Source organism: Pteropus vampyrus, unplaced genomic scaffold (assembly GCF_000151845.1).
Source record: "Pteropus vampyrus isolate Shadow unplaced genomic scaffold, Pvam_2.0 Scaffold248, whole genome shotgun sequence".
Classification (NCBI taxonomy): Eukaryota; Metazoa; Chordata; class Mammalia; order Chiroptera; family Pteropodidae; genus Pteropus; species Pteropus vampyrus.
Genome location: NW_011889029.1, coordinates 926,324 through 938,322, shown reverse-complemented (window position 1 = coordinate 938,322; position 11,999 = coordinate 926,324). Strand labels below are relative to the sequence as shown.

The window sequence follows — 11,999 nt, the reverse complement described above, 5'->3', positions numbered from 1 at the left end:
TTTTAACATGAGAGACCAAAAAACATGACCGTATATGTAGCCTGAATTGGGGAGGATGTAAGAACTTTACATTTAAGGCCCATGCTAAATGACTCACTAGCCCTAACCCATTATAAGCCCCAAATGCTCTCTCATTTTCTCTCTCTACCTTATACCTACCAAAAATTAGTTAACGGAAGGAATGGTTTCCTTTGACCTGATAATTACTTAATTTTCATTTAGAGTTATAATAGTAGGTAAAAGAGGCGGTCAGAATTCGTGAAAGTTGACCTTAACAGTTCTATTCGAAAAGCTAATATGCAGACTGAGTTGCCTGAGTTACATCTTTCAAAATGTAGAAAAGATGATGAAGATAAGATTCTTCTGTTTTTCTCTGTAATGGTTTCGTCACGGATAATTCATTTTGTTCTTTCGTAGCCTGCCTGAACCAATTAACCCTTACAATGATTTCAGATCAGATGTTCACAGTTTCCACAAGCTTTACTAGCTCCTGAGACAGAAAGAACACACTTGTTAAAATGCAGTGGTGCTCAAATCAGGTCTTGGCTACAATCTCAAGGTCTCTTAAAGATATTAATTGGATGCCAACTTAACAAAAAAATAAAATCTTGCTACCAGAGCAACTAATTATAACGCGCAGACTTTAACCAAAAAAAGAGTTAGTATTTTGTTTTATCCATCCCAAATACACTAATATTTTTCTTACATTTTAAATTAACTAGGTTTTATATTTTACAGTGAAGAACTGCTTTGTTAGTACTACATGAAACCTATGATTAACAAACTCCCAGTAAATATTTACATTCAAAAATATTTTTCTTTTATTAGTACCTATGATTTAAAACAAACAAACAACCTCTTAGGGCCTGAGGCACCCCTAATGCTGGAAAAGTACAAGGCCATCTACACTCGTTTGGACTTACTGAAGGCTCGGAGCCTTTGAACTTATGAAAATTCATAAAATGCAAAGAGTTTATTTTGTTCTCTTTAAAAAAAAAACTGTAATTACACTAAGCAATTCATTTCTTGGCAAAAGGAAGGTTTGAGTCTTAATTACATCAATGGTGTTATGAAAATTTATTAGCCTTGGGTTCGCATGAAACAATATTCAACTTGATCGGTTTACTGCTAAGTACAAAAGATTCTTGAAATAAAAATTAAAATGCTTAAAAATATGTGGAATAAGACTATGAGCGTTTGAAAAGTTTGACCTTAGGGAAAGCACATCTAAAAATTATCTTCGGGACGTTCCTTTGTGCAGAGATGCTATTACTGAAGAATTTCAGGGTTAGGAGAAACTACCAGAGTGAGCCAACCGGTAGCCACATATTATGTATTTTTATGGGAAATTCTGTCACCTGACTGTACTGTTTTAAGTTCACTAAAAACATCATAAAAGCTATAGATTGATTTTAATTTGTATTTATTAGATCTCTTTAACAACAAAAGTAATAGATGCTTCCTATGACAAATTAAACAATATAACAATAAGTGAATCAACCATTAATAACGGTAAATCCCACTCCATGAGATAATTCATGCTAATTAGCCTAGTTATTCTTCCATGCTCATTCAAATATACATAAACATTTCACACGTAAATATACACATAGAATTACTACATCTCACATACAGAGACATATATGATAGGGGTTTGGTTTTACCTCCAGTGAGATAATACACTTCGTACTGCACCTTGCCTTTTTAATTATTGTTGTGGCTGTGCTTCAATCAGCAGATACAGAGCTAACCCAGTCTAACCGCTACAAAAATATTACACAGTACAGAGAGACACACTATGAGACTCTCCTCATAATCATTCTTCCTCTTCTCCATCAATATTCAGACTCTTCCCAGGTGTTTGCCAACCTAACGCCTTCGAATTTTCCCTCCCCTGTAGCTCTCTCTCCCTTTCACTAAGGCCCTCTGCTACCAACACACTGGCCTGCGTGCCAGGGAGGAGAAAAGCTGCCTTTTTTAAACCAACTGTACATGTAAGGCTGCCCCTCGATGCTCTGTATTTTAACATACATCACTGCCATGATAACTATACACCGAAAGACGCTGACTTCTTATATTACACGGCAGTTCGAAGTCTATTACTTACATTAAAGATATACCGGACGGGGAACCATAAAACCCAGGCTCTGCTTCTAGCTTTGCCGTGGACCACTGATGTGACGCTGACGAGTTACTCAACTACTTGGAGGTCCGTCGTCCCCTCTAAATAATGAATTACTAAATAATTTCTCAAGTCCACGATCCTATGTTGTCCATGAACGCACCCCTTATGACGGTCCCGGGAGAGGAGCTTGCTAAAACAACCTTGTTAGAAATTCTGCAAACAATATTAAAAGAAAAAAATATCTTGAGCGCTCAAGAAAGCAAACTAAATACCTCCATAAGAATATAATAATTACCTATTTACGGACAAACGGTAGGCTAAGGCGGAGGGACTTAAAATAAATGTTACTATTAAGGGTTAAAGAAGCTACATTGGAGGAAGACTCCCAGAAAACATAATCGATTCCCAACCAATTTGGGGGAAAAGACTTCAGAACATAGACTTTAAGATCAACAAAAGACCTTGTTTTTTCCCCCTTTTCTGGTAGTATAATTCATGAGAAATCACACATTATGAATTCTGTATCAGAGGCTACAATACCTATGCTACACTTAACATACTTAGGTGAACAGAAAAGCAAAAATAGAATAGTTTTTAAGCAAGTTTCCTGGGATAAACTAAGAATTTATGAGTAAGCTGATGTTTTAATTACATCAGAGAGAGAAAGAGACCACATTTCTTGAGGGTCGAGAAGAAAACATCCACTTCGAGAGGTGACATCATTAGCGGCTGTCCTAAACTGTAAATCTATGACCTTCGAGGGCACAGGCGAGTGAACCCCTACTGCTTTCTCGGATTATTCACAAAGTCAATAATACGATTTGGCAATGAGTCTTCGGGTTATCAGAAATTCCTAATCACTGGCTCACAAATTATCTTCTAGCATCTTCATTTATGGCAGCTTAATAATAAGCAGCAGTGAGTGGAAATTCTTTGTGCCTCATCAGCAGGGGCTACAGGAAGAGAATTCAGATGAGGACATATTTCACACGGCCAGAGCTGACAAATGTGAAAAATGTGCCAGACTCTGCCAGCTACACGTTTTAGAATTGGAAACGCTGAAACCTTTTCAATGATGCCGCCCATATCCGATGGTCTCTAAACAAAACAAAGGAACTATCTGTGTTACAAAGCAATCTGATTTTTACTCATGACTTTTTCTTATTGCAAAAGAGACCATTCAGATGCACTGAAAATTTTCTCTGGATTCATGATTTAAATGGTAAAGATACAAAAGTCCTCGTATCTCGTATCCCATCTGGTTCAAAAGTTAAAAAATGAAGCCAGCAGACAGAAGGGGGCCGTTTGCTCTGCAAGGTTCTACTGGACATCGACTTCGTGCCAGGCGCTGGTCACAGCAGTGAGGGTTTCCTTGGACCAATTTTGTAACTCTTCTCTAAGTTTGAAATTACATCAAAATGAAAGGCTATGGACAAAACATTACAGTTATTTCATTCATTGAGGTGCTCGTTCGGTTAACGGTTAAGATTTTGCTGTAAGTCGGACAGCGGACGAACATGAGTAGGACACAGATTCCTACCCTTGACGACATTCCATTCTTGTTCTATTATTTTTAAAACAAGAATTATACTAAACATAAAAACGTACTGTCTGTCCCAACAGGGCACGTGGCATCCATGGGTATCTTGTGGTAGAAAACAGCTGCCTTCCATGACGCTAACTTCAAAATTTTAGGGGCAAATTCCTATCACACTCTTATTTTTCTCTTAAATCCTACTCTATGCCTGTCCTTCATTGTACGATGTCTGTCATCAAGCTCGCCTCTAATACCAGCCCTAAAACAAAGCCTAGTTGTATCAGTGTGTGAAAAGCCCACTCTATCCAGTTGCTAGAATTTCAGGCACATTAGCACTGCTTCTCAGGAGCAAAAAGGCAAACACTGCCTTTAAGTTCAGGAAAAGAAAATTAAAAACAGTAAGCAGCCATACCTGGATTAGTAATGAATGACAGCAACACAGCCTGGAACTATTAGTTTCATCTGGGCCGGAAGGAATCTCGGTGAAGGAATTTTTGGCTGCGGCTCTGCTATTTGCTGAGAATTTTGAAACTCAAACACTGATCCACTGGAAGTGCAATGTGCCCATGCAGATCACAGTAACGTGAAAGCAGCTGCAGCCAAAGGTTTATGTGAGCTCTAATAAAGGACTACATGTCAGAATAAAGTTTTCCATTTTTCCATTTGAACTCAATAAAAAATAAATGACAGGGATGGGGCTCAAAAGAGTCACATCTTGGAACTGCCAAGCTAAATAATTTAATATATTCTTGAACAGAGAAGTCTTTCCCCCCGAGGACATATTTTTCAAAATATTAAATGTCCTGTGAATTTGAGCTCTCCTCTCGCGAGCAGCTGCATTCTTTTTTAGAAACTGGAAAATGATGGTTTGCCTCTCCCATAATTGGAGAAAAATTCCAGTCACATTAGGTAGGAAGCATTCAAATCACATACCTCTATAGCTTATATATTGTGGAACTCTTAATAATATGTGAAATTTGAATTAGTCAAAACATCTTCGAAAGGTAGGGAGAAAAACACGTTTTGAAATAAAAAAAAGGATGAAGCGTTTTACATTGTGAAATTAAACTAGTCGTCTTCTTAAATTTTGTCTCGTTAAGCACGAGAAGAACTTAGCATCCAAACGAGATTAACTGAGAAAATCAGAACTTGGTATAACGAAGATTCAGTCCTTGACTTAAGAGCTGTGGTGACATGGGTCTACCTGCTAGAACAGAGTAACGAGTTCCACGTGCTAACCCTAGAAAGGTCAAGACTCATTATGAGCTAAAATATGTTGCTTTCTAAATAGTTCCGTGTGTTGGTTCCTTTCACATATATTTTCCTTAATGAGGATAATATCGTTTCCCATTTAGTGAGTAGATTTAAGAACATAACCGTCAGGGCTTCCAAATATGAATTAACTGTTTAAATCTATCGTTGCTAACAGCTCTTGCGTGGCTCCCACGGTGTGGAGCTCGAGTGTTCTATTTCTTTTCCCTACTTTCCTTTCGACAAAAGGGCTTGTGAGGAGAAGGCGGAGAATAGGGGAGCCCAGTGGAAAAGGTCCTGGTGAGGGGCTCCTTGTCACCTACAAGGCAATCCTCAAGAGGTGGTGCACGAACCACAAATTCAGGAAGGGTCTGTGACCGAGAAGCAAGAGCTGCTTTGCCGTCTTCGAGTCTCTGTTTTGCTTTGTATCTAACAGCTCCCTGGTTAAGGGAAAGCGGGGTACATAAGCCTCTCCTTTCTTCGTAAAGCAGCTCCCACCGCAGCCCTGAGGGCCCCTCTGAGGGACCCGAAGCTCTGGACAAGTCTGAAAGTGACTGGACGCGAGCAGAATGGCGAACACTCCAGAGACGTCACTCTCCTGTTCCCCAGGAGCAGCTGGGTGTCTCCGCTGGTTACCGGGGGGCGTGGGGGGTGGACGAGGGTCAAGGGGGTCAAATACATGGTGACAGAAAGAGATCTGACTTCAGGTGGCGAACACACAATGCAATATACAGGTGATGTAGTATACAATTTTACACTTGAAACCTATATAACTTGTCAACCAAGGTCACCCCAATAAATCTAAAAAAAAAAAAAAAAAAGACCCAATGAAGGGCGTTATGCTTTCTACGAGATGACTCATTGTGGATGGCATTCCAAAGCAAAATTTCCTCTCCTCGGGCCCTATGCATTTATTTGTACTTATCACCATCTATATATGAACACGCATGCGTACACAGATATACGTATCTGTGTGCATCTGTGTGTATATATGTTTTTCTCAGGGCAAAGACCCTAAGTGTCGTGTTCATGACTGTGCACCCAGACAGAGCTTAGCACGTGCGAGGTGCTCAGTTCATTTTTGTTACATATGCATATGGCTCAGCTCCAAACACTAAGCCAGGACGGAGCACCGCAATACACTGCGATTTTTTTTTCAAAGGCCAGGGCAGGGGGTTTTGTCCATCTGGTTTGATGAAACCCAGTGGAATCCAGGGCCCTTTAACACGGATGTTTTATTCTGCAGGTTAGAATTACCAGTGCGGAGAAGAAAGTCGTGCTTTGAAAGGCGTGTTCTCCTCCAGACTTTCACACGCGGTGAGATGTGTGAAAAGGTGTTCCACGGGCCTCTTCCTTTCCTAGAGAGTTCTACATTTTTCAGGTTGTCATGATGATCCCAGTGAATGGCGATTTTAGTAAAAACAACTCTGGCTCTCTGGCCAACTAGAAAAAAATGTACCAAAAGTCTACATTACTGTTTGTGACAGTTGACACGCCTGCCTTCAATGGCTTCAAAGAAACCCAAAATGCTGTCGATCTGGAATGTTTTTTCTAACGACTTTATAACTAATTCCACAAACACTGCTTTCTCACTGGACGATTAGTTTCTAAAATACAGAATGCTTTGTTTCCAAGTTGGTTGGGGTGTATCATGCAGAAAAGGAAAAGAAATTAAAATGAGAAATATCCACTGTGTTTTAAATTGAGCTGGCCATTTGTCATGAATATTTAAAATGGGGAAAAGAACTTTATGGAACGCACAATGCCGTTTCTCTAAAACCACTAAAATTTTTACAAACAAAGCTCTCGCACGCAAATATGAAAGCATAACACAGTAATGTGACACTTACTGAATTCCTGGGACCTCAGCTCCTTTACAATACTGTGGTGCAAACGTGCTGAGGACAGACAGCGGAGTGGTCAGCACCCTTCCATGAGAGAGAGGTCCCCTAATGTCAACGAGGCAACTGGCAAAGAGGCCCAACGAATCACGTGGGAGGGAGGGCAGTGACAGCCCCTGGAGCAACGAATGGCTCCTAATCTTGGAGAGTTCATGAAATCCCCTGAAACCTGGGTAAAGAGCTCTGGAACGTTTCCCTCAAAAATACATCTTCATAAAATTTCGTGTACAGTTTCAGGGGTTCTTTAGGGCTCTGAAGGGCCCTAAAGACCTCAAGTTATGCCCGAGGCAGAGACACAGGCCTCTGTGGAGAAGAAGAAAGTATGGCCACTGGGCCTGTCAGACAAAACAATAAGAAGTGGGAAATTTAAAAAGTTGATAAAAGTAGGGGGTAAAGGGAGAGAAAACAGAGTTACGAGATAGAGAGAAAGTAAACAACGAGGAAGAGAAGAAACGAGAGTCAGAAGAGGAAGAAGGAAAGATGGAGGGAAACGCACGAGGAGCCGACATCTGCTCTTGCTGACCTTGACCGCCAGCCCTCGCTGACCTTGACCGCCAGCCCTCACCCAGGGCAGTTCAGATGCTCATGACGCGCCAAGCACTTCTCATCCACATACTTATTACTTAAATCCCACGACACCAGGAGATCCACCTTATACATTCACAGCCCGAGAAACTGAGCCACAGGAAGGCTAAGTACACCGGGCGACAGACTGGGAAGTGACAGAGCTGGAACTTAAACAGAGACCCGTTCCTGATCCGGGAGCCAGCTCCGCGTCGCGACAGCAATGCCCGCGACGCGCCGTGCTCCTGCCGCTCTGAGAGGCGCCCGAGACCCCCCGTACTTGTCCTCGTCTTGAAATTTTCTAATAACCCAAGTGACGCTAGAACACGGTGTCTCCTTCACAGACACTGTACCGGAACGTCAATGACACTCATCAAAATCTGAAATGACCAGCGCAGAGATGAAAGTGGTACTATCCATCTTGCCAGGAGTGTCCTTTTCATTTTCCCAGCTTCACTGAGATGTAACTGACAGGTACCATTGTGGCACGACCTTCGTTCCAACCGAAACGGTACTTTTATGAACTTCTTTAGTTTTTGGAAATTCCGTAATTCTACTTGTCGAAATACTTCGGATGCATTAAAACATGATCAAGAATGGACTGGAAATGTGGCCTGTAACAGCCTGCTGGTGTTTACTCTGAGTGCTCACAAAGGTACCTGGAGCTGCACAGCTTCCTGTCACGATACACGTGTGTCAGACTGGCTGCCAGCTGTCGCACGTCAGTTATTTTTAACAATACTGTTTTGTTAAAGCTGCCTCCTGAAATCGTGGACTTTTTTTTTTTTTTTTTTTTTTTGCTATATTGATTTTGAAAGGTTTATGTTGTACAGATTTGGTCTATTGCATCTCGGTATGGTTTTGATTTACAGGGCCTTTTTGGTACGAATACTAGGTTTACAAGTAACTTCATTCTTCCGAGTTTCAGAGTTTCAGTAATTGGTATTTTTCACATGGTTACCAAGCAAAAAGTTAGAAGGTATGCTTCAAAGCCGGGGTGCCCCTGACAATGTGTTTCCTTTTTATGAGTGAATGGTTAAAATCATCTCGTCACAGGTGTGGACATATATAGAACAGATGCTTGGATTTTAAAACGCATTAATTTGATCTTATAAAAATACAAATTAATTACATGATTTTTTTTTTTAGTCACAGAACTAAAGAAAGCATTCACAGAAAACAGTATAATATGGGGTACTGAAAATACCATCATTTTGTTACTATGAGGTACACGTGCGTTCACTACTCAGGATGAAAGGTGGAATACACAGAGTTAACATCTTTAAAAGCTGAAAATCTACAAAAAGGAAAAAGCATTCCGAAAATGTGGCTTTTTGCCTTCTTTGTGATTGGTAATATACAAAGATTTGAGAGGAGGGGATGGCGAGACAAATAAGGACTTTGAGAAATGGTTCCTGGGAAGTCAGTATAAACACACTAAACGGTCTCATCATCCCGTCCACACATTCAGGAAAATGTCCCAGCGAGTGAGTGCGGTTCTGATATAAACATTTCTACGTCAGCAGAAGATGACTAAGAACCCTGGTGTGTGTGTCTACATTATTTATATATATATAATAGGTACAAGCACTTTTCACACTGTTTGCATTTATGTGTTTATATGTCTGCTTCCCCAACGAGATGTGAGCTGCCCAAGGTAAATGCTGTGTCTTGTTCTACGCTCAGCGCCTGGCACGCTGAGGTGCTCAATAAATATTTGTTAAATGAAATAAGACATAGTCTCTGCCTACAGAGAGGCTATAATCCAGAACACCCGTAATTCTAAATAACCGAACTTCACTTAATCTTGGTTGCATTTTTAATATGTTATCTAAATATAAAGAATATGAGTTCTTGCCATCTTATAAGCATAGTATAAAAACTAGGAGATCTAAATTTTTCTGGAAAAAAATATGCCAGTACTTCCTACTATACTTTACCTTTTTATGCAATTTATTCTTGTACTGTTTTAAAAACTGACTCCTTGAACACTGAAATAATATTAATATGTGTTGACTGTGCTACATAGCTGGCACTGATCACTGTATATGCATTTCTCATTTGAGGGGAACAATCACTTATGAGGGACGATTCCACCACCCCACTATCGGGCACGCAGTGAAATGAACACATAAATGAAACATAAGAATACAGAAACAGAACGATGAAAATCAGGATCGCACAGAGAAGGCACCTCCCATCAGCGGAGGAAAGATGGAGTCATCCGTATTATTGCTGGAATAACTTAACCGGTTCTCCACTTGGAAAAATAAAATATAATCAGATCCTAAAATACCTCCCAAATAAATCTCAGGTGAATAAAAGATTTAAATGTCAAAAATAAAACACAAAGCATAAAAAGTACTACAAAAATATTTTTATCAATGGCTTGTGACGTGAGAGCCAGAAACAATTTTTTAAACGTACTGACAAAATTGACTATGCTCGAGTTTCAAATTCTATATGGCACCTTCTTTCTTTCAGTTGTTTTTTCTTTTAATCCAATGGCATAACTGAGCCCAAGTTCATCAGAGGGACCGCCCTGAATCCCTCTTGTCCATCTTTTCCCGTTCCCCCGGGATGGGCAGAGGCTGCCGGAGAGAGAGGAGTTGGCGGATCCTGGAGCAAAAACTGGGCCAGTTAGAGCCAGAAGATTTGTTCTACGTCAGGGAATTGAGCAAACGAGTAAATTTACTGATTTGACTGAGAGGCAGGTTTCCTCCCGTGGAAAGAAAGCTCAGGGGGGAAACTGGGACACTGGATTACAACCAGAGGTGTAAGTATAAACGTACTGTCATTCACATATGCCTGTGCGCACGCGCACACACGCACATTTATGTGTTAATTTATATATTAATTTCCCAGCTCCATCCACTGATACGATCTAAATGCAACGAGGCCATGGCAGCAATGAGCACACCGAGCTCCTGAATCTTTGTTCCTAAACACCATCCTCTACTAAAAAGCAGCAGAGCTCCTTGTGAGAATGACTGATTACGGGGCTTGGCCAGCGAACGTCCAAGAGGAGCCCAGACTGTCTTATTATGACAGAATGTAAGAGGGTGAGCAATCATAGCGGCAGGTCAAAAGGGCACGGGACTCAGCCTGAAAGAGCCCGGCTTCACGGCCATGTCCGAGATGATCTGAGCATCAAGATAAACGAAGATAATAAAATCTTACTTACATGAAACGTATGATATGAGATGTCTGCATATCTAGACAGAGAACGAAAGAAGATCCTTATTAGTGGTTATGCTGTGACAGAGACGGGAGAGAAATACAATGGGAACCATTTGGGTGGCATTTTATTTTTAAAGATCATTCTTCGATAAAGCATATTATAAGCAGCTTCACTACAAAATTATAATACTGCGAAGCCTGAGAAACCACCACAACAGAAACTCTATAACAACAGTGAAAACTGGTTTCGGTGGGTTAACGAAAAGAATGTTTTCACTAAGAATCTGGCTATGCTTCAACATGTGCACATGCAGACAAGGACTAAACGTTAGTGTGAAAACAGAAATCTTCTCCATTCGCCATAAATCTCCTCGTCCTATATTCCAGTCCTCGTCACGGACCGTACCGTTTCCTGGAACCGTAAGCCTCAGACGCATCTTTGCTCTCCATCCAATGCATTCCATCCCTAAAACGCCACCCATCTACCCTCTCCCCCGCTCTCTCATGCGTGTGACCGCTGTCCTCATCTAGGTCACCCTTTCACTGGAGCCTCTACACCGTTACTGAAGTTGTCCCCATGTTCAAACATTTCAAAGGGTTTCCACGAAAAAAAAAAAAATCATACTCCACTTGCACTAAGATTAGCTCGAAATGGATTACAGATCTAAAAGTAAAAGCTAAAAACTAAAATTTCTAGAGGAAAATCTAGGAGGAGATCTTCAAGACCTTAGGCTGAGCAAAGATTTCTTAGACAAGGTACAATCAGCACAAACCGCGTAATGATGATGAACTAAACTTCAGCAAAATAAAAATTTATACTCTCAAAAACACCATCGAGAAAATGAAAAGGCAAGACATAGGCTGGACAAAATAGTCACAATACGCATACCCAACAAAGGACCTGTATCCAGAACATATGAAGAACTTTTATAATTCAACGATAAGAAGACAACCCAATTTAAAAATGGGCAGAAAGACTCAAAAAGATTTTGCACAAAAGAAGCTACAGGGATGGAAAATAAACGCATGAAAACAAACACATTCAAAGCAAATGAGATACGACTACACACGACCAGAATGACTGAAATGACAAGGACTAACGACATCGAGTGCGGGTGACACTGTGGAGCACCCGGAACTTTCGTATGTTGTTGGTGGGAATGTGGACAGTAGAACTCTGAGAACTGTTTGGCAGTTTCTCGTACACTTAAACATGAACTTACTACATGATCCTGCCATTCCAATATGGAGACAGTTACTACACAAAGACTCACGCATCAATGTTCATAGGAGCATTATTCGTAATCACCAAAAAAGCTGGAAGCAACCCAAATATCCATCAATAGAAAATAGATAAATGTTTTATAGTCTATCCAGACCATGGAAGACCACTCAACGATAAAAGGAACAAACTACTCCAGACACACAACGTGGATGAATC

At 40.6% G+C, this 11,999-nt stretch overlaps 1 long non-coding RNA gene across 2 annotated transcripts in view; it reads right to left on the bottom strand.

Moving 5' to 3' along the window:
• Positions 1–11,999, bottom strand: part of LOC111729118 — a 48,603-nt gene that overhangs the window by 256 nt on the left and 36,348 nt on the right. Inside the window, exons 3-5 of one of the 2 annotated variants that reach the window (XR_002776101.1) lie at positions 6,171–6,356; positions 2,108–2,338; positions 197–490 (exon numbers count right to left, since the gene is read on the bottom strand). This is a non-coding gene — a long non-coding RNA (uncharacterized LOC111729118). The remainder of the gene's footprint in view (positions 1–196; positions 491–2,107; positions 2,339–6,170; positions 6,357–11,999) is intronic. The other variant, XR_002776102.1, reaches the window with a different exon arrangement.